The sequence below is a fragment of the Ammospiza nelsoni genome, chromosome Z, assembly GCF_027579445.1.
Source record: "Ammospiza nelsoni isolate bAmmNel1 chromosome Z, bAmmNel1.pri, whole genome shotgun sequence".
Taxonomy (NCBI): domain Eukaryota; kingdom Metazoa; phylum Chordata; class Aves; order Passeriformes; family Passerellidae; genus Ammospiza; species Ammospiza nelsoni.
The window spans coordinates 77436746-77463080 of record NC_080669.1 but is presented as its reverse complement, the minus strand read 5'-3'; the positions used below and the strand labels follow the sequence as shown (position 1 = coordinate 77463080).

The 26335-nt window shown below is 40.1% G+C and overlaps 1 protein-coding gene across 1 annotated transcript in view; it reads right to left on the bottom strand.

The window, feature by feature from the left end:
- ADAMTS12 (ADAM metallopeptidase with thrombospondin type 1 motif 12) overlaps positions 1-26335 on the bottom strand; it is a 145861-nt gene that overhangs the window by 93198 nt on the left and 26328 nt on the right. The window lies entirely within an intron of this gene.

Here is a 26335-nt window from a genome sequence, read left to right as displayed (position 1 = left end):
TTTTGCATCCATTCCCCAGAGATCAAGACTGGAATAGAAGCTGTTTCATAAGTGCAGATTGAAATTCTGTTCCCAGCTGCAGTCCCACAATCAATTACCCAACCCATCAGATGGGCTGGACTGTATGGCCCAACTTTGCCTCACACCATAAACCCTCACTGGCCCCTAGGCCAACACTACAATGGAAGCAATAAGAAATTTTTCATGAATTATCAAGCCATTAAGAACATCCAGGAGATCAGCTAAAAAGGCTGCAACATTTCACATGCTGAAACTTCTGTATCAGCCTCCCTGCTTTGCCTAAGCTACAGCGCCCTTGATACCCATCTGGAGCGCACAGGATCCTTTCACACCTCACTCTGCCATGATCCAGGACTCACTTCCAACCAGGCATGGCCTTGGCCCATCATGTCTCAGCGTTTTGGCAGGGACTGCAAACACCGCAAAACCACTGTACTGCCCCTTCCATGTCAAGATATACGGAGCAATATTGAATCTAAAAGCAAAGGATCTACTGACAACCCAAACCACACTGGGGATGGGACAGGAGGCTGGGGTATTCCAGTCTTGGCTGTGTTTCCTCTTCACTTTCTTGCTGTGGTCAGTGGACCCCTCTTAGCCTATTCTGGAAGAGGGAAAAAAGGGAGTAACAGTCTGTTCCTGCAGCTGCTGTATTCAAACATGGAATGGCAGACAAATTTTCAAATCTTTTTAAATATTCCAAAGACTTAGAGTTTCTCTGGATGGTTGGGAAAGCCAGTATGAGATTAAGGATATGAAAGAAATCATATGAATGGAAGAAAAGCACTCTTATGAAACTATAAAATAACCATGGGCTCTACATACAAGGAGACAAGTGGCAGCTCAGTAAAGTACCTTCTGCCTCCACACATATTGCCACAGGGCCAGTACATCCCACAGCAAACTTGTGCAAATAAATAACTGTGACTGTCATTTCACAGTTTACCTAACAGCTCTGAAGATCAGAAACTCTTTCTTTCCAATGGAAGTCAAAGCTTTAAAGCCAGAGGTTGGTGCTGGTTTGAAGCTGTGTTTATACCCCTAAAGCATCAAAGGTTCAGGACTCATAGTCACATGTGTTTGTTCATCTGGGATTTCAGCTACTGCCTGTATGGGTTTTGTTTCATTTTTAAGAAAAAAAGAGATTGGGACTTCTGATTATTAAACAACATACCAAAAAATGCTTATGTTTCTTTTTAAATCATAAATCAAGGCACAGGACCAGAGCCAGACACAGAAGCATCCACATTCAAATTGGATAAAACTTTCAGGCAAGAGTGAATCCATACAGCAAGAATGCATCTGCAGTGGTCATACCAGGAGAACTGTGATGTGGCTTTCCTCATGCTGCTCAGGGAATCAATGCACCTTCACAAATCCTTGCCCATTCCTTTTCATTCCACAGGGTTCAATCTTTCCTGGATATTTGTAATTTTTGACTGGATTATATGATTAATTTGGTGGGGTTTTAAGCCAGCTGGGATGAAGAAGAACTAGCCATCTTCATTTGCAGACCCAGATTTTTGAAAGCAATTGGCAATAGTTGCCAGATTATTGTGTCAATGTCTATCTGCAACAAGAAAGGCCGGACAATCCTATAAAAGGTGGAATAAGCCTATCAGTGGTAAGTTCAAGCTCCTCCATCAATGCTTGCAGGTTAAAATTCAGCTGTCTATCCAAGCTGTATGGAGCAGGAAAAAAAGCAAAACTTCATTATATGAATAGGACTGTAAAAGCCCATTTCCAGCACACAGAGGCGTTCCAAAAGCTTCCAGAGACTTCCAGCACTTACTGAACTCTTGCTCTGCATTTGCACTTTCACCCTGCACAGGCTATCCACCAATAAATTAAATGCTGAGACTAACTGAGACCAAAGAAAAAGAAGACCAATCTTCGCATTAAACTTACTTCAAAGCACTGAGGACTGGCAAAATTCCCTTTGCTGATTAAATACGTCTTTAGTTTTGATCTTCATAGCTGTTCTTTTCTGACTCACAAATATAACAGCAAGAATTTTTCATTTAAAGTCCATCAGATTTCAAGCTATGTAAATACAATATAAGCTTTTTCTGAGCTTCACCTGCTTTTGAGTGCATTTACACAGCCTCAGAACACACAAAGGAGGGCAGTTATGAAAGCCTCATTAGAAAACAGCCATTCATATTTACATCAATGAAAGGGTTAAGTTATCACCACAGGAAAAAAAAAAGTACTGCAGAGAAGCTTTCCTCATTTGAACTTTCTTATGTAAAGCTACCAAGTAATACAGCAACAGTCATGGTCAGAAAATAGGGGTGGAGTGTCCAGGTGTGTGTTTGTTTGGGGGGTATGTGTTTCCCTCAAAGCCTACAGGTGAAAAATCTACAAATCTACCACAGCATTTTTTATAGGCTGTTGTTCTCCCCTCTTTCAAATCTCACTCTTTGCCCTCAGATTCTGACATGCTGTGGCTGCAAATGTTTACCGTACTGTATTTGGGAGTGCTGCTACATCACTTCATGGGATTCTTAACTCATGTGCCTCACTATTTTGACACGAACAGCTCCATGAACATATCTTGTCTCCTACATTGCATGTCACATGCCAAAACGACACTGATGATCCTGGAACACCTCTGACTCAAAAGTTTTCAACCATGTTTCAAAATGTTTTGATTTCCAGTAGAATCTGCATTTTCCAGTGGAAAGCACATCGTTTTCACATATTTCTTTCAGTCAAAAGCTCATAAGTTTGTCAAAACACATTTTCTGGCATGTTTTTTTCTATCAGTTCCACATGGGAAGCTGAAGCTGAGTCCTGTGGGAAGGGAAAGAGCAGCTTTACTCTTGGCTATGGTTATGAAATTGCAATACTGCACCAGACAGGAGGGCCTAGAATTAGTGGGTGTTTGTAAGGAGAAAAAGGAAAGGGAAAAAACAACAATCTGTAGTCGAAAGTTACAATAACCGTATGTTGACAATAATGCTCATAAAAATTACATCTGTTGTGAGAACAGTGAGTAACTGCATGAAATTAAACAATATTTCTGACAACAAGTCAAACAAGAATTTTGACAACAGGACAGTGACAGAACCTGAAAATACAGCAACTTTTAGAAGCAACGTGAAAGAAGAGGACAAGATTTGAGTTTTATCTTTAGGAACTTTGCTCCAGGTGCTTATTATAACTGTAATACATGGTAAGAGAAACTAGGTTTAAATACAAGAATTAAAGAAAAAATTGTGGCATATGCAACATGCATTATCAGAGAACTACAGCTGCAAATAATCTAAACAGAACTGGTAAAGTAAATGATCTGTTAACATTACACATGCTAAATTTATTTTAGCTAATCACTTAGTTCCTTTCTGTATGTCCCTTTTTTTTTTTTTTCCCAGGGATCTTTCTTTTTGAATTTCTCATCTGTTCCTATTTCAGCCAAAAGAAAAACCTAGCATCCAGATGAGATTTTTCACTACATCCTCAGACACAGCTAGAAAAAAAAACACTTGCCATGATGTTGCTCAGAACAGAAAGAGATTGGGGTTTTTAGGTACTGAGTAATTTGATGAAAGATTTTTATGAACACCACCCACTCTAACTCTAACACACTTCTACAGAAAAAAATCTATGCTTTTAGCACAATTTAGTGAAGAAAGTGTGATATTGAAACATAGCCTTGGGTTCAACATAGCTTTGGTTTGAAATAAAAACAGCTTATTTTTTGTGACAAAGTAAGTGAAAGAACAGAATACTATAATTCCACAAGATTTTACATACTTTTGTCACACTTGCTATAATATTTTAGGAACTGACAGAAAACTGGCCAGAGGTGCAGAGTTATGTCCCGGACAATGTGAGCTCAGAAAGTTCAGACACAGAGGATAAGGGGGAAAAACAGCCAAATTTACAGTTAGAAGGGCTTTTGTGGAAGGAAATAAGGAATCTGGAGAGGAAGGATTGTCTGACATCCTCCAGTTCCCAGGTTCCTAAGGGATCTATCAGTTCTGGATACTTCAGAGAGAAGGGTCTTTCTGGCTGGGAGGATATCCTCAGCCAAGGAGAGAAGACAAGTCTCTAGGGCCATGTCTATCAGCTACCATAAAACTGCTTAAGATGCACAATCACTCAGAGAGACCTGGCAAAGAATCAATCCTCTGGCTTAGAGCACCAGCTTGAGGGTGACTACACTCAACTTCATTTTTTCTATTCACTCTTTCTGGATGAAGGTTATCTAGAATAAGTCCTAAGACATTAAAGCCCCTCACTTTTATAAAGACATGTAAGAGAAGCAAACAATCCAAAATATGCATTCATTTGCCCCTCTGCTATGACACAGATACAGTTCATTAAATAATTCTGAATCAGGTGTCACTTCTATGGACCTTGAACTCACTCTGAGCTTTGCATCTCATACAGAATCTGAAACAGCATAAGTACATTCATTTCTACTGAAGGAAATTCTTTGTGAAATTAATCTTCTGTAGAGACTGCAGCATGCTCACTTGAAAATGTACAACTTGGAGCATGTAATTTTAAAAAGACAAGATGTCTTGTTCATGCTTCACTCAGGTCATGGCATCCTCCACCAGCATCTTTACTGTCTATCCTAAACATTTATTACTTCTTCTATTTTGTGATTTCCTTTAAGAATAAAGAGTCCAAGTATCTTATTCCTATTTACTTGTGCATACCCTGTTGCTGCAGCTATATTTGCATCGTAGAAATATCCCATCTTCTTTTCTTATTACAGAAGATCCACAAATGATGATAATTGCCTGGCCATTAAATTTCTTTGAGCCTCGTTAGGTAGCATCTCTGCAGCTCTGAAATCCAGCAGTTCATGAAGAACATGAAGTTCCTACATCTCTAACTGTGCCCAGCAGCAGTCACTTCATATTGTCCAGCTCCTTTCCACATTCTCACTTTATACCTTTTGAAATACATCCCATTGGATCCACACAAGCCAAAACTGTCCTTCTTTGTTGCACTTAAAGCTCAGACACACCATTAAATTCCAACAGGGTAAAACTTTTTTGCCCACTAGAGTACTAGCAACTGGACATTTTTATGGTCTTGAAATAGAGCAAATAAAGTATTTAATAAACTTTACACAGCACTTGGCGCTGGTTCTAGTAAGCTGAAACAAGGTGTGTTTGCCACACCCTGAGCATGCAGCAGGTAGATGGCACGGCACAGTTGATTAAAATTCATTAACTCAATCACACTTTCAACCCCTCTTCTATTTACCAGTGTGATTTTCACACTGCAGCTGAGACAGACCACCAAGGACTGCCTGAAGTCCAGGGCACTCTGCAGATCTCAGGCTCCTTCTGTCAGTATTTCCTTGTTGCCCAACTGCTGCAGAGTGCCCTGGGTCTCAGAGCAAGGTCACAGCTCTTTGGGCTGCCTGCTCTGTCCAAAGGCTCTGAGGGGACATCCCACCAGCACAGCCTGGGTGCACGGTGCCTCGCCTGAGCTCTGAGCCACACAGCAAGCTACGCCAGCTGGAGATGTTACCTTGAGAATTAAATATGCCCAGATGAGTTTCCTCCTGCAAAAGTCAGCTAGGTCACACTTGCACTGCATCAAGCAAGGACTATGAAAAAGTAATAAAGTCTCAAGCTCTATCTCAGGGTGAATATAATAGTAAGCTAAATATAAATTTTAAAATCAATCAGCTTTGCTATCCAGCTTGAAGGATGCTCTTTGTGAACAATAACATACCTTTTATGAGTTTTTTACTATTCCCTATATTTATGCTTTGCCCTTTCCCCTCCTCCCCTGTTTTTATTTTGGAAGCTTTATGGTAACTAGTGGGGAAGAAAGTGATAAAAACCCCCGCTGCCTTTTCAAGAGCAAGAGCCTCCCTTTGACTTTAGTCCCAAGAGTGTGAGATAATCAAGTTTTTACTTCATTTGGGATCAAAAAACAACTGAGGCAAGTGTTACTGTTCTGAGATAAAACAAAGAGTTTGCCCAATCCCTCCAAAGACAATTTGGGAGAATAAGAAAGAGCACAGCTGTTTTCTTCATGGAAAATACTCTTGAAATATCTCATTCTAATTTTTCTAATCAAATTTGTTCAGAAAGCACTGTATCCAGGGGGCTTACATGGTACTAACTGGGGATTTTTATCTTGTTGATATTAAAACTGCTGTTCATGAAAATGCCAATTAACTATGTAAAAATACTTTGTACTTCTCAGCATTTGAAATCTCCTCTGACACATTGAATGAGAAGTTTTGAAGCTTTGATTTAGAATCCAGCACATTTTCACAGTTTGCAAAACAGGTTACGTTTGATGATTTAAAGCCTATCTAATGTCGAAGAGTGAAGATTTTAAACCAGATTGTTAAACAGTTCCATGCCTAAACAGTGGTTTCTATTAAGAATGAAAAGACAGGCAAGAGGATTCACAAAGCAGACATGATCTCTAATCACAGAGACAGAAAGCACCACAGTTGTTTTGGCTTCCTGCTCACTTATACTCTAATTTCAAGCCAGTGAGCATGACAATGTTAATTATGCAGAGTTCAAACTTTATTAGGGAATAACTAAATGCAAACATTTGATCAAATGACAAGTGGCTTTGTTTCTATTGACAAGTATTGTTTGTATTACTCTGACCTACAGGACCCCCAGTCAACAGCCAGAAAGCAGAGATACAAATGATGACAGCTGCCACAACGTGTGCAGATGGATGGAAGAAAGCACAATTATCCCATTTTCCAGGGGATGAAAGTCTGTCAGGAACCTTACTCCTCTCAAGAGCAGAGCAAGGGAAGGTCACAGCCAAACTTCTTCCTCTCAATAGAAATTATTTTTCTTGATGAAAATTAAGTCTGTGAGGCAACATCAGACTGAGCCACCTGTTGATGCTCTTCTCCTCTCTTCACTCTGTTCAGCCCAAAACCAAGAAGTGGTATCAGAAGCAGACAGGATATTTTAGGTCTGCTTTTGTCATCATAGGTGTGTTGAAAGAAAAGGATTCTGCCTCTTTTTTTTCCAAACTCATGAAGTGTCACAGCAGACAGGACTTAAGAATGAATTTCACCATGCCATGGAAGGGCGATTCCATCACTTAACATCAGTGTCATTTCACAGTGCCCTTAAAGGCAGCCTGTACTGATGCCCTCAGCCTCTTCTTTACTTCCCACCCATGTTTCCAGTGCCATTCCAGAAGGCGACTTCCCAGTACCAAAGGAGCTGCACAGTGACATGGAAGAATACTCTAATGAATCCATGAGGAGTCATGGATTCTGCTCAACAACTGCAGCTTGAAACACACTGCCCTTGTATCCAGGGTTGTAAATTTCACTGTTTCTCTTTGCTGATTTATGAACAGAGATAGCTCGGCCGGTGATAGCTCAGGGATGACATTTGCTCGGTTTCTCGGCTGTTTAGGCTTCTAAGTTTTTTGCTGCTGTTTTAGGCTGTTTAGGTCCAGGGACGCCACTTGTAAGGTTTTCCGTGCTGTTTAGGTGGCCTGGAAAGGCCCAGGGATGGCCTTGAAGAGCCGACGCTTCAAAGGACAAAGAGAGACTTCTGATCTTGTCTCGGTCTTGGTGTTTATTAATTGTTTATCTAAAAGATTTTCTTTCAGCCCGACAGAGGTCTGCACAGCAAGTCAGCCATGGGCACACTCCCGAAGCCCCCGGGCGGTCACTTATCTTTATACCCAAAGTTAAGTGTACAATATTTATCATTTTTCCCCAATACCTTCTACCCTTATTAACCGGTGCGCTTTTAGTAATGACCAATCCCAAAGTGCCACCACCACCACAGAAGATGGAGGCCAAGAAGAAGAAGAAGAAGAAGAACAGGACATGCCCCAATTCCTCCATCTTACTTCTTTAGACCCCCCTGTACCAAAATCCTAAACCCTGTGTTTTACACTTTAACTAACTTATCCCTTCACCATTCACCCAGTGAATTCCTCCCAGTCCTCATACAGGTCTCATCTCCTGTGTAGGATCAAAGTCCAGCCACCAGACACTTCTGGCAACATTCCAGGATTCCCGAGCCCCCCAAGGGTGGTCTCGACCTCTCTGCACCTCCATCCTGAGGTGCTGAGATCCCACACAGGGTGGTGTGTGCAAGCAGCTGCTCCATTTGCTCTGCACAGCCCTGTGACAGCCTGCAAGCCATACTCAAGCTGCAGCTTGTTGTGCTGTCCCTGGGGAGGAAGGAAGGGGGGGGGAGCTTATCAAAACCAAATACCTTACAAAACAGGAAAATTCAGTCCCAGCTGAGGGCAGCTGTGGTGACTGACACGTTACACCAAAAAGGTTACTCTGCACCACAAACTAGTCTCTGTTTAGAAAGGGACTGAAAGCAGGAACTGGGATGCAGAAGGAGAGGGGAGAAGAAATTAAATGAAACAATAAAAACAAGATTCAAACTGAGAGCCAGTACTTGCAGGACAAAGTGCAGTCTCTAGCACACAGCTCATGCTCAGCACGTGCCACTCTGGGAAGCAGCATGATGGTAACTGGCAATCACCACAGATGTGCTGAACTCCTTCTGGCCTGGGGCAAAGCACACACAAATCACTTGACTTTCCTGGCTATTTTTGGCAGCCTGAGAAGGGAGAGTGATGTGCTTTCATGACTGCATCTGGCACACACCACCACGAATTTTTTTACAAATCTATGAATCCCAGTTCCCTCTCATACATAACAAAGGTGGAGGCTGTTCTGATTCAGCACCGGATTCAGGGCCATTTAAAAGCACACAGCTTTTAAAAGAGTTAGCTCCGAATGTGATGTAAAGTCCTCCTTGAAGTCTGAATTCTGACTGAAATCCATTCCCACTAATATCAGAGGTACAGTGTGCACACTGATATATCATCAGATTTACCTGGGCACACGAGACACTAAAGCTCACAGGCAGGAAATTAACTTCTATCTCAGAGCTGCAGAGAGATGACCTATACTGTGAAATACAAGTTGTGCAAAAAGCCCACTCCAGTAAAAGCAAAAGCCTGCAAGACAAACAAATACTCCTTGGCAGGACATACTCAGTAAAAAAACAAATCAAATTTGATACGAAACCAGTAACTAGTAAACTACTTAAACAAAGACTAGCATAAAAGCTCAGGTGATTTCCAGGACTCTCTGCTGGGAGAGCGATCTGATGAAATGTCAAAGGTATCTGAGGTGATGGATACTTTAAAGTGCTTCTGAAGCTTGTAGCAAATCAACAAGTCCAACACTTTCCAGAGAAAGGCTGTTGTAATAAGCACTTAAAAAGGCTGGAAAACAGACAACATGGGCCACAGGTGGTCTGGAGAGTTCCTACCTCTTTGCCCTAGTAAAAAAAGGTAGGGAGCTTCAAAACAAGCTGGAAGGAAACAAAACATTTTTTCACCCAAGTCAGAGGAGGTTCACATCCCCCTTATGCTGGGAGCCCAGGGCTGGATGCAGGGCTCCAGGTGGGTCTCAGCAGAGCAGAGCAGAGGGGCAGAATCCCCTCCCTGCCCTGCTGCCCACGGGGCTCTGGGTGCAGCCTTGGAAACAGTTGGGTTCTGGCCCAAACATGTCTCTCCAGTTTAGAAACAAGGATGTCAGGTGGCACAGTATCAAATGCTTTGCTCAAGTCCTCCTAGATGCCATAAAAAACTGGAAATCAGAAATGTTTTAGAGAGGTACCAGAAATGGCTGGATAAATTTATGTAGGGAAGATTAGTCTCTCATTTTTGAACACAAAAATACCAACTGCAGCTCAAAAACAGACTGCACATCAAGGAGATATTCCTACTTTCCATCCTTTTCTTACTCCTCTTGCTGGGAATCTGCTATTGATCATGATTTCCTTCCTACTCAACAAAGCCAAGGGTCAGGAAAATTACAACCCTCCACCAAGAAGAAAATCTCCATCTGCTGCTCAGATGCTGTCTTTGCAGGAGCTTTTTGAATAGGAAAAGAGCCTTTCTTGGTTGAGTGCTTCTTCATTCTTCCTGGAGTGCAAAGGGCTTGTCCCTATTGTACCTTTCATGCTCCAGGTTTCTATCTCCTTGAAGCTGTAACACCAGCCTCAGATACCCCTCAGGGATGTCAGTGCAGAACCTGCACACACCTCTCTCACGTCAGACTAATCCCTCTTGTCCCAGACTAACTTTGGGGCAGGCTGGGCTTTTGGGCTGACCTTGTACTGCCATAGGGCTCAGATCCTCAGGCAAGCAGCAACCACTTCTAAAAGAATTCTCCATTGCACAAATCATTCCTGGAAAATACACTTTTGTCTGCCTGCAAAAAGAAAATGTTTTAGTTGTACAACTCACCCAGGACTTCAAAGGATACAGTTTCAGTCAAAAACTTATTAATTTAAGATTTTCATTTCACACTGTTTTGATATGTGTGGGTTTTTTCTTTGTAAACTATTTCTGTAAAAAAACAGGTTTTGACGGTTGAAAAAATTACTAGTTTTATTTCAAACAGACAAAAATTAGACCTTACATCAAAATCATTCTTTATCTGCAAAGAGATTAGTTTTCCTGTTTTGGAAATACAACACTTGCAATAAAAGCATTTCATTTTGTCTTAAAAGCAGCAGTCAGCCTTTTAGGTTTGAATGCAGTATGCCATAGCACCAAAAAAAAGGCCAAAATAGATAAGAATTGAGCTATTTATCTGGAGAAAAAAATTGCAGTAAAACATTCTTTGGAACCAAGCAGGTGAGGAAAAGTATTTTGCTACAATAATAAAAGGACTCATTTTCTTTCTGTTAAAGTTCCACTGTCTTCTTTTGTTCACAGGGTGTTAAAGTTTTCTCTCTAAAACTGGCATGTTTTGAAATCCTCATAATGTACCTCCCAGGAATTCAGAAACCATGAACCCTTTAAACCTAAAAAAAAGGGCACAGATGTTCAGCTTTTCTAAGAATTCAGCTGTTTTTTCCCTTAGGACTTTCAATACTTTTTACATGACACTGACACAGTGATATGCAGGGAAACATGCAAAAGAATAAGAAAATACTTTTTGTACAGATAAGGGAGATGTTGTCTGCAAATGATACACGTTCCTCAAGACATGCTCATGGTTCTGCAAAATCAAATGTTTTACTGAAGAAGTTTACATAAACACAAAATACACTAAGCATCTTCAGCTACTATTCAGCATGACTCTTACTAATCTAGGAATACTAAAAATTAAAAAACTTGGTAACAATTGGAAGAAATAGAAGATACTAGATATTTGTACATAAGCAGTCCTGACAGAACTTCACTGGACTTAACAGTTCTTTAAAAGAGAGGTGTAATTGACTCATAAACCTCTAACAGGCTTTTGTGTAACCAAAGAACAGTTTACAAACAAATTTATGAAGGAATTCTGGACTGAATCATCAATATTTCACAATCATTCTCTCTCAAACTTAGACAAGCAGTACATACAATAAGCAATTCATTTTGCTCTCATTATTGGCTGGAGTTGCACAGGTAAATACCAGAATTTTACTGCAGAAATCTTTTCAACTGAGACATGAGACTGTGACCTTTTGAAAGACACATTCTCAAATGAGTTTTTTTCTACAGGATGATGCCAGATCCTGACAATTCCAGTGAATCATCAGTAATGGAAATGCTATAATTGAAAAACCATGTTTTTGAACAAGGGAAGGGAAAGGTGCTCTTTTTTTTGCTTTTATTTTGCCTTTTTTTCCCCCCCCCTGCATGCATGCATATGTGTGTATTCCTCTCCAAAACAATTCAGGCAAGATTTTCTCAAGTTTCTCTGTCAGCCTTTTTTATTTCTCCTCTATGACAATGAAAACCAGAAAATAAACAAATACATCTGTGGCTCTCCACCTCATTGATTTATTTGCAGCAGGAATGGACCTGACAGCCTACATCACACAACAAACCACATGTGGATTCCAAAGGCAATGAATAATCCCCTGAAGGCTCAGATGAAAACACATGCACTGTTTCTGTCCCTTCTACTGTCACTTTAAAGTATGCTTGACCATACTCTATGCTCAGTACTCAGAACATAGCAGCACTTACAAGCCTGTAAAGTCCCAAACTCAAATTGGATATGAGAAGACTTTCAAGACAGATTCTGCCAGAGCAAACAAGAATTACAGGGCTAGTTTAGTGCAACTGGCTGTTGAAAATCCCCTTTTGGGAGGTTTCTTTCCCTAGTGCTGCTGGCTGTTTTCCAACAGCTACATGACCTAATCCAAGACCAGGTCACACTTTCTATTGTCCTTCCACAGCCAAAACCAGTTGTTGGGACAGAGATCTCTGGATTCTGCCTATTTTTCTTCAAACCATCAAGACTCACATGAATCTTTTTACAGTTTCAACAGCTCTGTCCAGTGCTGCTGAGAGGACAGCAGCCACTCTCCTGCTACGCCTGCCCAGACACTGCTCAGATCCTTCCTCCTTTGGCTCTAGACTCCCCTGTGCACTCACTGCCCTAACTGTCCAAACCCTCATGTTTGACTTCCTCACACAATGTGATCCCATTAATTTAGCACAGTCTTAGATTACCTTTCATTGAGAAGCATTAGAAAAATTATATATAAAGGTAAGATGCTTTTATTTTCAGTCTCCTTAGTTTTCAGTCTTTTCTCATGGTTTTTTCCATAGTTCAAGTCTCAGCCTTTATCTTCTGTGGCTCCAGGGAAGCTGCTGGGATTTGATTGTCTGACGTCCTTAAACAATAATCCTGCTAATTCAGGAAGACTGTAACACAGCTGCAGAAGTGAAAGATCAGCTCTAGCTCCAGCATTTGAAACCATGTTCAGCTCTCAGCCATAGCAATGTGTAGTGCAGAAAGCAAGCAAATGAGGAACAAGCGAAAGATACAATTACACATACACACAGAGATTAAAATCACAAACACACAAAGCACTAGAAGTACAACAGGCATCTCAGTAGGATCCCTACAATAACAGAAGATTTGAGAAACTGTGCTCTACAGCTACACTAGAACTGAGAAAAGAACTCAGCACAATCAATCCTCAACTTGCAACAAACCTTCTGACCTTTGTCTCATATTACTGATAATGCATAAACACAAATAAGCCAGTTGAGCCAAATTTGCAGAACTTCAGATGGAATATTTGTTGAAAAAATACATATATGTACTAGCCCTTCACAAAATGTAGAGAAATTATTTTCTTCTACTGCCACAGATCTTTTAGAAATACCATACTCCTGCTTGCAAGTGTGCCTGTATATGAAAAAGAGACAGACAGAGAGTATCAGCCAGTATTACTGATCCACTAGTACAGATTCTTCTACATAAGGAATCCACATGGAGTTTTGGACAATAGAGTGAAACCCACAACTCCAAATTACCTGTAGGACTAACAGCCAACAAACAAAATATTCTAACACTAATATTAGTGGCATTAATATCCAGTAGCAAACACTGCTTCCTAAGTGACACACACCATCTGCACATTTTAGGGCCACTCACAGAATTGCCAGCAGTTGCAAGCTGAGCTTCTGAACTGAAAGGCTCAACAAACTCTCATAATCAAACAGAAAACTTCATTCCTTTTGCTGAGAGGAAAAGTTGGAACATCAAAATGTATGTCTAACATAACATCTTCCAAAGAAAAACATCCCTTTCCAGCCTGCACTCATCCTGCTGCCTTTTATTCCACACTCACAGTCTCACAGCAGTTTTTGGTGATATTTATGCAGAACCTACCACAAGGCCTGTGACTCAGACACACAGCACTAATAATAATTCACAGCACTACTGCCATGTGAATTATTACTCTTTATAACAATAACAGTAAAAATGAGTAATACCCCACATGAGGAAGGTTTATTTTACTGTTCAGGCTCCCTATAGAGATATGTCTTGAAAAACAATCCAATAAACAATAACATGTACATTCATTTGCCACAATGGGATGCATATGTGGGCTTACAGACCTCCCTGTGAGTCTCAGAAACAAAAAAAATCCATGTTACAGCCAAAGCTACAAGATGTTATGGGCCACGTTTTGCCACTTGAGGAACCCATCAAACTCTGTGTGGTAGCCAAGGCACAGTTCATTATAAAAACATGCATCCTATTGATCTCTAAGACTGGCCACCAATTAAGCCTTTTCTTTTTTCTTTTTTTTTTTTTTTTAATGCTTGCCAGAGTCCAGGATCGGTTAAACATATACGGATACACAATATACAGAGGAATCAAAAGCACATCAGAAAGCCTGTCTATAAATGAGACAATTGTCTATGTATTAAAGTTTGTGCGCCTGTACTTCCACAGATTCACGGATCCAGGCCACCTCACTTCCAGCCCTCCAGAATAGCAATCTATTCATTTCCTCCGAAACTGTAACAAAGTCTGGGGTAAACCTTCTCATCCTTATTTTGCAACATCTACTACTTTTCAAACATAGTATCATATTCCCAGAAACGTTTCACAATCCCTATGCTGCAAATGAAACACACTCTTTCCTTGGAAAATTAACACAAGACATCTCTGCAAGGAGCAAAAGAATAAAGGTTTCATCACAAGAGGGCTTCCAAGGGGACTTCTAATAGGAAAGCCTATGGACTGATTTCAAATAGAAAAGCCCAGACAGAAAAATAATCTGCAAGGGGAATAGTGAAATGCACATGAGAAGTACTTTTGGAATAATTCCTAATAGATTTCTATCCAAGTTCAGACCTATCCACTTAGACCACAGCATCCCCTACCAACATCTGGGATTTCAAAAGTACATCCATTTAATAAATGGCACTTTTTGTAATTCACCACCAAAGAAAAACATTGTTTTACAATATTTGGAGGAGCATACAGAAAACTTTATTATGTTCAAAGACCCTGTTGAAAAATATCCCGCAGTATTTTCATTCCGTGTCCAGGTGAGTACTCTTGTGACTGCCCCATGGTGTAGTTATCCTTCTGACAGCCCTTTCACCTGCACTGGATGTCTCAGTTGTCCATTTGGACACAACTAACCAAGTTAAAATGTTGGAGAAGTCAGTGGTATTGCCATCGTATTTTGTTTTCATGGGCTATAAAGGAACCAAGTAACAAAGTTTGTGCTTTTGCTCATCTCACTTGGAAGACTGCTGCAGCAGAATTCTATCTCTCTGAGTCTGCCATCCAAGAACTACCTAAAACCACCTGCTGAGCTAAACCTCAATAATATATTTTGGAAGGACAAGGACTGATTCTGAGGGCTCATGGCCCGATGTGATGAAATTCTGAAAGCCTTCACAGAAGAGGAGTTGTATGCATCAGGGTGATTAAAGGTACTGTTCAGGCATGTCACCTCATGACAAGTGTCAGTGGCGGAGATCTGGAGTCTGGTGGGAGGGACTTCATGATGGAGGCTCTGTTTTTCTGTTCAAGCAGATATTCTGGGCATCCTTGTATCTCTGGTGTATTCCCCAAATGCTTCTGAGGTCAGTGCTCTATGCAGGACTCCAGACTGAATTGCTGAGGGGTGGTAGATGGTGAGTCAAGCTGGACATAAGCCAGAAACTTTCCAACTTTCTGAAAAGGCAATGTTTAGGTCATGTTGGTGCAAGAAATAACCTTAAAGTCTTCTTTCCTTCCTTCATCCACACTTACTTTGCTCCTTCTAACACTGAATGTTGCTAAACGATACGGCAGAACTCAGCCCTTTCCTCACTGAGACACCAAAGCATCTTTGAAAATTCAGAGCCTGGGAGGATTGTGAGTGGTCAAGCCCACAGAGAGGGCTGGGGAGCAAAAAGAGCTACTACACAAAGCCCTTGAGCTCATGTGAAGTTCTGCTGCTGGTTCCCAGGAAAGAACCCAGTGAGGGTATTGCAACCTGCAGTGAACAGACAAGCCCATGGTTTCCATGCAACTGTGTGGCACTGGAGGACAGCAGAATGTTTTGTCAGGAAGATCTTTTGAAAAAAAGGTCTTTTTCTGATCTTTTGACAGACTACAGAGCCTCACAAGTGGAATGTCCTCAAACTTTCAAAGTCTGAGAGTGTGATTTAAGAGACAGACCAAGACCCAGTGATTACTCCAGACAGAATTTGACTTGATAGAGAAAGTTCCCGCAAGATGAATTTTTTTTGTTCTTTTTAATAATGGATTCAGTCAATAGTCAGGAGGATAAAAAGTTTGAAAACCTTTCCTGGTAGTTCAATGCACCAAAACCCACTTGCTTGAAACTATGGGGAGTACTAAGTCACGAAGGTTCAAGAAATGGACTGTGTTTTCTTCTTGAACTAGAAAGAAACAGCTTTCCTCCCCAGACAATGACTGCCTGTGGGCAGTTCAATTAAAGAGCTCTAATCTTGTGGCATTGACTAGTAATGTTTGCCTATCCCTATTCTTCACTGATAAAACCTTTGTCACTATCATGATCAGAAGGACCTGCTCTCTGTCTGAGGTAAAGACACTAATTTCTTTTAATCTGCAACAGACAGAATGCAATACTGGAAGTCCCTTTTTTATTCTGACTTATGCAAGTCTGACTTCTGTTTTACAATTCTGATGCAATACATGTGATAATGAATAACAGACAGAGTTGAAATACATCAGTTTTTCTTATGCCATATTACCAAGCTTCCAGCAGTGACATAAAACAAAAAGGAGCTCAAGAACACCATGAAGAGTCTTTATGTGTAGCACTACAGAAGGAGAAGGAAATATATTCCCTGGCTACAACTCGCAATCAGTTCAAATCCCGACCACATTAAGGAGTCATTGTGCAATACTGACCCTGTTTACACTCTGATTTTTTTCTAAACTATGCTATACAGTAAATTGAGGGAGTTCACTGTAAATCTTGTTGAGTAAATTCCCATGAGTGGGAACTGGACTCTGGAGAATGGACTCAAGGCTACACTCTGAGGGTCAGTGATCCCCAGCTGAGACACAAGCCAGAAGTCTAAGTTTGAAATGGAAGAAAGATTACTGGTTGTGAACAGAAAAGAACTCATGCCACCATCTGCAAGAGCCTAAATGAGAGATGCAGGACTCCAGAGGCTCTCCAAAATGCAGTTTATTCCATCCAAGAGGTTACAGCAGTGCAGGGTCATGGGCGACAGAGCCTGTGCCTACAGCTGTCAGCTCCAGCTGCAGGCAGTGCAGGCAGGCGTGGAGACCCTTTGGTTTTGGTTACATTGCATTATATAGTTTTCTTTGCTTACCATCTTAATACAGGAGAACCAATCTATACCTTAGCTATAGCCTATCATAACTACTATAATTACCATATTCATGTTACTGGTCTCCAATCACTAAAAGTTAGTACATTACAGTTTAAGCTAGAAGTTGTTTTTCAGTTTTCTTGCAGTGGAAAATTCTGAGACCTTTTTTCTACTTGCAACTTTGCTGACTTGTTTGCCTGTCTTTCTGGTTGGTAGAAACATCTTCTTGTTTGAGGTGGGTTTATGCTTTGCTCTAAGTCATAAAAACCCCTTCTAACTAACATACCTTTTGCCTTCTTGATTATCCAAGAAGACTGGCTCAGCAATTCCTTTCTTCTATATCAAAACTTGCTTCCATCTCTATTCCTTCATCAGACTTTACATTTAAAAATCTTTCTGCTAAGCATCCATATCTGTGTGATTTTCTTGTCAAACTCTCATCCTTCCCAACAACCATCACAGCCCACATTATGCAGCAAGGTGACTGCAGAGTCCTCAGCAGCAGTTCTTAAGTAACTCAGAAGATACTATACAGCAGAACCAAGGAACATCTAAAAATTTTGTGGCTACCTGCCAGATGATTACAGAACTACCAAGGAAACTATTACTTTAATCATGTAAACCGATGTCCTGCATTGGAAAAGAGGCCACATATTGACTGCTTTTGGAGAGGCTTTTCATTGTCAATTTTATCCCTTTGGATTCCCTCCCTGTCCCTGCAGCGTCTGCACACAAAGAAATGCTCTGCAAGTGTCCTCTTCACTGATCCTGTAAGTCTGGACCAGCTGAGAAGGGGACAGAGTCACATTCCATCCAATACATCTCTGTCGCAGACATTTTTTCACAGAAATCCTTTCTTTCAGATTTCTGCATTTCATCACCTTCAGTGACCCCATGCAGGGCGCTGTAATACATCTCATTTACAGTGACCTGGGATACCATTGCAGTAATTTGTGTTCCACTGCACCTTTCTTTCTGCCACAGTTCACAGTGGTGAACACCATCTCTATTCAGCTGTAAAACCTGAGTGCTGCCAAGCCTGTCTTGGTGTGAAATTCACACACCTGGGGCAAAACGTCATATTTAACTTACATAAAATTTGGCATGTGTACATAACATTGCACCCTTACAAGTAATACTGAGAATATTCTCTACTGTATGGAGATATCCTAATCATCACACGAGGAACAGATGGAGATTCCTGAATATGTTTAATTTCTAAATTATGATCATTTGCACTAACTCCACATTCATCAAACTAATGAAACATTAGTTTGATGAGTGAGGAGTTACTGCAAATGAAAGGCACTGGAAGCAAAATACAAGAAGTATTTAATTGAGAAACACATATCTAAATATTCTCATTAATTTATGTAAATGAATGTCTTTGTGGAATTTTTTTCCACACAGCTTTCTGATCTTTTTTGCTTTTAATGTAGGTTTTATGAATTTATTATTTTCATTTATTTCCTTTTGATGACGATTTCATAATATTGAAGTAACAGTGGCAATGCTAGTGAATAAAATACTGGATCAGACAGTTCACCCTCTGTGTGGTTCTAATGCCTCTGTGTAAATTTTTAACACTACCCAAAGAATACTACCTCCCTGTACTGTGTTTACTCCTACACCTCACAAAGCAGTCCTGTAAGACATTCTTTCATCTCATTCCAATACAGCTGAATTACAGTGCTCATTTTCATCAGCAAATTGTAGCTATAATGAAATAAAAACATGACAAAGAAGTTTGTAAAAATTACACTGCATAAACATTAAAAGATCTTAACCCCAAAAAGATGTCATTTAATCTGTATTATTTTTACTAATTCATATAGATGGTGCTTCTTAAATGTGTCCTCTTGGTACAGTTCAGAGCACACAGTGCGACATATGCTATGTCAATTCTCAAAGTATAAGGTTTGGAACCCCATAAAGCAGATAAAGTTGGGAAACACTACCCCTTCAGACCACTCAGCTTCTTAAAGCTAGATTCTTAATTTAAGAGATGTGCAAGTCTGTGAAAACACAGCCAGAGTCTGTACGAATCTTTCATCTGCCTGAGATTGCTGGAGGACTGAAACATGAAATCTGAGAGTTGTCTGCTTTTGTTTCCCAACAGTGTTATCTCAGATACCAAGTATTACTGCGACCTGAGGAGGTCGCTGGGGTGAGAGAAAGACGAGAATCTTGTTTCTTGATCAGAAGGCTGGATTTATTGATATATGATATATAATACATTATAACTATACTAAATAGAATAAGAAGAGAAGTTGCAGAGGCTGCTAAGCTAAGCTAAGAATAGAAAAGAATCTAAAACAAGAGAGAGCTTGCCCTGTGATTGGCTCTCAATTAAAAACATGGAACATGAACCAATCACAGGTGCATCCTATTGCATTCCACAGCAGCTGATAACAATTGTTTACATTCTTCTTCTGGGGCCTTTGCTTCCCAGAAGATGAACAAATCTCAAAGAAAGATTTCTATGAAAAAATGTCTGCGACAACCAAGAAGAATACAAAACCTTTATGTAAACTGACCTTCCTCAAAGATGTGCATGGATGAAGGGGAATTCAGTCACAGAGAACTCTGCCAGTGCTTTCCAGTGCAAGCATAGCCTGTGCTTGGAGCAAGGTTTAAAGAGGTCTTGTCAACTGGGGGCAGGACAATTGCATTAAAAAGGGGAGGCAATCCTTAGTTTCATGTCAGTGGAAAACACAAACACCTTCTTCCTCCAAAATATAATGTCAATAAAGCTGTTACGTACTATGTGGTGCAGCATAGATTAAAATCATTCCTCTGTCTGGCTTCTGCAGTGCTACAGAAATACTACTGAGCTAAACACATCTCCTCAAAGCCTTCCTTGCAGGTCCTTATTGTCCTGCAGAATCCTTTCCTAGACAGTTGCAAACGCAGCCAGAACCTAATGTTTATTTATCCCTTTCAAACCCTCTTTCCTATCCCTAGCTAAGGCTCCCTACCAGCCTTCCAGCTGCAAACAGCAGCTAAACTGGAATTTATGCAGTGTCCCACACAGCCCATGTCTGCCTGGAATTTCTGTCTGCTCCTGGAGCAGAAATGCTGATTAGACAAATGGGATCTTTCCTGACCATTTAGGAATTCTAACTGGTTTTAAAACAGCAATATGGGTAAAACTGTACACAGGCTTAGTGACAAGGTCTTCACTACCAGTTGCATACAACAGAGTTCTCAGGGTACTTCTTAAATTCTTCTCCATTACTCCACTGATTCCATTAGTCAAAATTGTAAGTTTTCAGCTGAGAAAAGCATTAATTTTTAGTCCAAATTTTGTCTGTTTTGCTTCGCCAGTGCAACAACTTCACAGGCTGGTGATGCAAGATACTAGGGAGTGTTAGAAACTCCATTAATATGAAGTGTAGTTTGTCCAAACAATTAAGCACTAAATAACACCAGAATGGCGTTTTTGTGCTAATAACCCTGTTCATGTTCCAAATTCCAGTCCCCCTGTGTAATCATTCCAACAAAGTTGCAGCTTATTGCAGCTATACCTAATATGGCATTGAGTTTCAGATTTTGGACCACTGCACTGTACTTATAGGCTATTTCTGAATAAAATCCTCCTCATCAGCCAAGTTATAAAATGAACAGAAGAAAAACAGGGGCACATTCCATTTTAGTTTTTTGCAGTAACTCCATTTTTCCCCAATACAATCAACAGTTTCTCAAGCCCTGTGCAAGTATTTAACTAACATTTCTTTAAACATCAATATAGAATTCATGGGCACATCACTAACAAAAAACCTCATAAGCAAGCCCTGATAACATATCAGTTTTTTGGTTGTTTGTTTTTACATCAAAACTGCAATGGAAACTGACAGGAACTGAACATCCAAAAACTTGTGATTTTATGTTGTCAGAGAAAGAATAAATGAACTCTCTGATACTTTATAACAAAATTTTTTAAAGCAGTGAGCACATCTGATTTTCATCGCTCTGTATTCAGTTGGTATATAAAACGGGATAGTACTACAACATTAGCCAATTTAACTTTGTGAAAAATTCATGAATTTTTGTGTGTCACACTTCAGAGTACAGAAAAACTCAAAAGAACTACCCAAGTCTGTTTCCAAAAGAAGAAAAAAAGAAACCAAAACTAAAAACCCAAACATGTTATCATCAAACAAAACACAGTAAGCAATGAGAAAATGTTGAATTAGCAACAATTGAGTGTCATTGTGAACACTTGAAAGAAATCAATACAGAAAGCATTTATGAACAAGTGTTTGAAAGATCTCATACCACATGCACCCTTTATTCAATACTACTTGTAACAAAAACACTGCAGCAGGCATTTCTCAACCTTAAAGCTGTTTAGGCGGATTTCTTCAATAAAACCTTTTTCTTTTTTTTTTTTAATTTGCTGTGCACTTTTCCCACACACTGCCATCTTTTGCAGGAGTGATATATTTGAAAAGTACACTATGCTTACTGCTCCAAAGCATCTTCCATCAATAATAAAGTGCATATAGCAGAATGGATTACCACGTGACATGGAATGGCATCTATTAAAAACAAAAGAACCAAAATCAGAAAGAAAACAAAGCAAAACAAAAACAACTCACCAAGAACACTGCTTTAACACAACTGTTCTAATTCTCAGTAACAAATTACAGAATTATAAAAAAACCCCATACATACAGCTTTCCAGTACCTGCGACTCATAAACACATGAAATCAGCAAAATCTTCTTTCTGAAAGCACAAAAGGATGAAGGACACTGAGTCTGCTTCCTAGAGACTGAGCTTTTTACTCTGAATGAACATTCAGACATAACTAGGCATTCATCATCTCAAAGAAACTTCTGAATACAATAATCCTTTTTTGTTGCCATGTTGGATCTGTTTTCCTCTTCATTTATTTTGCATACAATCAGCATCCTATCCCTGGAACCTGAGGAAAAATTTTCTAGCTTTCGATAAAATTTCTCCTATAGAAGGAAATGCAGCAGTCTCTCTCACCAGATTAACCTACAGTTGTTTAACTCAGTTTTTTTGACACAACCAGAACCAGGGGAGTCCAGCAAGAGTTTCCAGCAAGTGAAAGCTGATCAAAAAGAAACAGAGTCACCCACTGTTGTATTGCTCATGTCATATCCCACATTTTTTCTTTGTGCACACTTTTTCAGTGCGCAGACTCTACCACCCAACCACACCCAGCAGATGGTTGGTCCTAGAGACAAACCTTGGTCTTAGAAACCTTTCTCCCAGGAAACTTCTCTCTCAGGAGCTCCAATAAGTGCCTGTGAGGGACCCTTTAGCAAAAATTTACCACCTGTGAGAAGGACAGCACTTCTCAACCTCACCAAAGAAGATATTGAAAGAACAAACAGCAATGATGGATGAGGTGACCTTAGTGACAGAAAGAGACTATCCGAGTATCTTCAGGCCTCAGATGCAGAATTCTAAACTCAAACCAGTTCTCTCTAGCTGCTGACATTTGGGATGAGTCAGATGCAAATGCATTCCAGCTCAAACATTGGAAAAAACAATTGTGGTAATACCCTTCAGAAACAGCCTAATCAAATTTTTAGCTGCACATGTTTGTGGAAAAATCCTAGAGAAACTGCCTTCTATGAAAATTTGCCTTTGGCAAAGAAACATACAAGCTTAGAAGGATAAAACACATCTAGTTCACTCATTTAAATACAGTGGAAGCAGCAGGAACACAGTTCTGCACAGAATTGCCACCTTGCACCTACAGCCACAATAAAGTTGCAAAGGCCACTGGAAATAAGAGCCATTACTCATTTCTAGTGGTCCTTCTAAAGAAGAAATGGTTACATTTTGCATCAGTGGAGATTTCTTCTCAATCTTAACCAGAGGAAAGGAAAATATAAATTTCAGTCTAGTACAGCCTGGACATATTTTCAGTAAAAGCCACACCAGCTAGGATTGTAAGGTGCTTGTTTTCCAAATGGCATTTTGACCCATCTCTGGGTCAAAACATTTATGAACATCACAAATCTTTCTTAGGTCTAGCAGGCTGGGTAATTAAAGCATTAAGAAAAAATACAAGAAGCTGCACATCATCCATTTTGGTTTTATTACTGTACTGTCTCACACTGCTTCTCCTCAGCATGCACAGCACCAGCTACTTTTGGTCAGGGATTTTTTTATTGTGGGTTTTGTTTTGATTTTCTTTGTAGGGGTTGGGGCTGGGTTTTTTAAATGGCTATGCATCCCTCTTCATTTCCATTGAGAGAATGGGTATCTTTCCCTAAAAAGAACAGGAACTGAGCTATGTATATGCAGATAAAAGAAAGAGCAAAACTTTCCTGATCATTCCCCTGCTCTGGTTCCCCCAAAAGCTGCATATTTAAGGGTTGGGCACCACACAGTCTAAAGAAAACTACAGTCAAAACCAGAAAAACAGTCTCATTTCCCAATCTGATTACATCTGTACAGCTGCTGATGTTGGACATTCAGATAAAAACTGGAGTTGGAGGCTCAGTTCTCTATCTCTGGGATGTTTACATTCTGAAAGCTTGGAGATCTTCCTTTGAAAAACAAATGAATAAAGAAAACATTAAGATCCATGTGGTCTGTGCCAGAAAAGAGCTACATAAAGAAGTCCTCCTCTCAGCTCAGTGGGTTTGAATACTTCACGGGGAATCAATTTAGTCACCTGTTTAGGCAGACACACCACAGATTTAAGCATTCAATTACAGATAGTAGAGATCGTAGGCTAAAGTAAGTCTGAATGTTTTCTGGATGTGCCAGATGTGAAAACCTCCTGAGAACAGCCTTAATTTGGCTCACCTATTTACTGAACACCATATTCTCCCATGTAGGTTGCAACACAGAAGATAAATGTTATTTCCCAAAACCATCACCATGACTGCAATTAACCCTGCCTTGCCCTCACTAGAATCAATGTCTGCAACCAAACTGCAGGTGAGATGTTGGTGTGCAGGAGCTGTCAGGGTAAGACACATCCATAAAACCTGAGTCCTTTTATGGGATTGTGGCAGGATTTTACATAGCTGCCTTAGTAACTGAATAGGATTCAGGATCTTATCTTCATCCATCTGGTCTCCCTCTTTTCCCTTCAGCAGGACTGAATGAAAACACATATTGTAGTATAACTTTTGCCAGAATGCAACAGGTTCTGGCAAAACCTGTTTGCAAAACCACTTTGAAAAGTAGGTAATGTCTTGAACCTACCGAACTACTAATATCCATTTCACTGAGCATTACAGACACCTTTGAAATAAAATTCCTTACCTCTGTCACTAATGCAGCACTATCACTGCACAGAAGTGACCCCTGTCAAAAATTCTTCATTAGTCACTTGTCACAAGTTCATCATACAACAGAATTACAGAGGTATTATACAGAATAAGAGTGTATCAAACACGGGGTGACCAGGTACCACCCACCATATGCATTTTTCAGATACTGCTTTCACAGAAAAAAGGAGGAGTGACTGAGATTGGAGCTGCCACACCAAAGGAAGGGAAATGCAATCACTGACAACTCCAGGGACAGTCCATGCTCCTGCAACTCTGCAAGGAGAATATATTTGGAAACTTAGATCTGACAGGCTTTTTAAAAAAGGGAAAAAAAGAAGGCTGTAATGAATTTCAAGCATGCTTCAGCTGGAAAATCCACTCTTCTTATACATACCCTCTCCATGCAAGCTAAAGAGGCTTCACCAGTTTTCCAAAGTTCAGCACATACAATAAGGGGACTGTGACCAGGGGGAAAAACCCAAACCAACAACTATGAGTCTATAAAAATGCTTGGGAGACTAGGATTTCTCTAGATTAAGTTCTACCTCTTATTTGACCACAAGAAAAATAATAAAGAAGAGCTTCTTTGAAGATGATATGAAGGAAGGCCATCTGTGTCAGTCACACATATCCCTCCACTTTCTCTAAAAATATGAGTTATTATTTCAAAGACATTCCTATATACCACCAGGTCTGAAAAATCTTATAGCCCAGAGCGAAAAAAAAAGCCACTTCAATTTCATTTATTACTTTCACACACCAGAGCTGCAAAGCAGGCAAAAACACAGAGAGAAAACTCTATACTTTATTAAGTTTTTGAACAAAAATGTTTATTCAAGTCAGAACTAAAGTTCCACACCATCTCTAAAGTTCAGTTAAGTGATAGGACTCAAGCAACCAGTGTCATCAGATGGTAACTTAGCAGCTGTTGATAAGAATAAACCTGGATACTTGGCTATTTAATATATTTTTAGACTTCAATAAGCTGCCTCTCATTTAAGACTCATAGCAAGGCCTGTATTTATCTACAGCACAGCACAAGGCAGCCATGGGGTAAAGCACAACAGCTGGTGTTGAATTCACCTTGTCCAGGCAGGAGAGTTGTGTCTGGGCTGCTGTCAGGAGGTGGCGTTTGCTGGAGCTGGCCCTCCTGGTACCTGAGCTCATCCAACCCCTGCTCATGCACCTTGACTTTCACAAAGTGCACACGAGGTGAGCTGCTACACAAGCTCTGAGATATTCTCCTTCTATTACCCCACACTTCACACAAGGCCACCAAGCCCTCTTGTCCATCTGAGCAGCAGCTGAACAGCCCTACTGCCTCTCACCCCTGTCCAGTGCCCCATTCACTGCTGGAATATCAATACAGAGTCTGCTCCCTTCACTACAGCTACCTCAGAAGAAATAATTCCTGAACACAGCAGACTTACATCTGTTACATCAAGAGCAACAACTGGCCCTCAGTTATGAAACCCAGTGTTTTCTACTACACATTTAGAGACAGTTCACTCTCCATTTTAAAAAATCACACCATAAAAGCAGTTTCTAAAATATAAAAGCATTTATAAACAGAGCAGGAAGTCATACTTCTATTTATTTGACATCCTTCTATTCCTGCATCTGTGGATATCTCCACACCATACATATTAAACACCTGTAGGAGACATTGATGGAAAGATCAACCCCCCCAAAAAAATCCAACTAAAAACCACAGTGTCTGTTTCTAATAATTTAACTTAAGATAAGGAATAACAATTTCATTTTGCATTTTACTGGATAACAGAGGGGAGTGAGAGAAAAGAGTATTCTAAAATTAACTCTCATTTTTGTTGTTAGCTATTGATGACTTCGATTGCCACACATCATTAACTAGTTTCTCAACCAAATCAAAAGCTGTATGAAATAAAATGAGAAAAAAATAACCCTGGGGCTATACTTGAAATGAGAAAA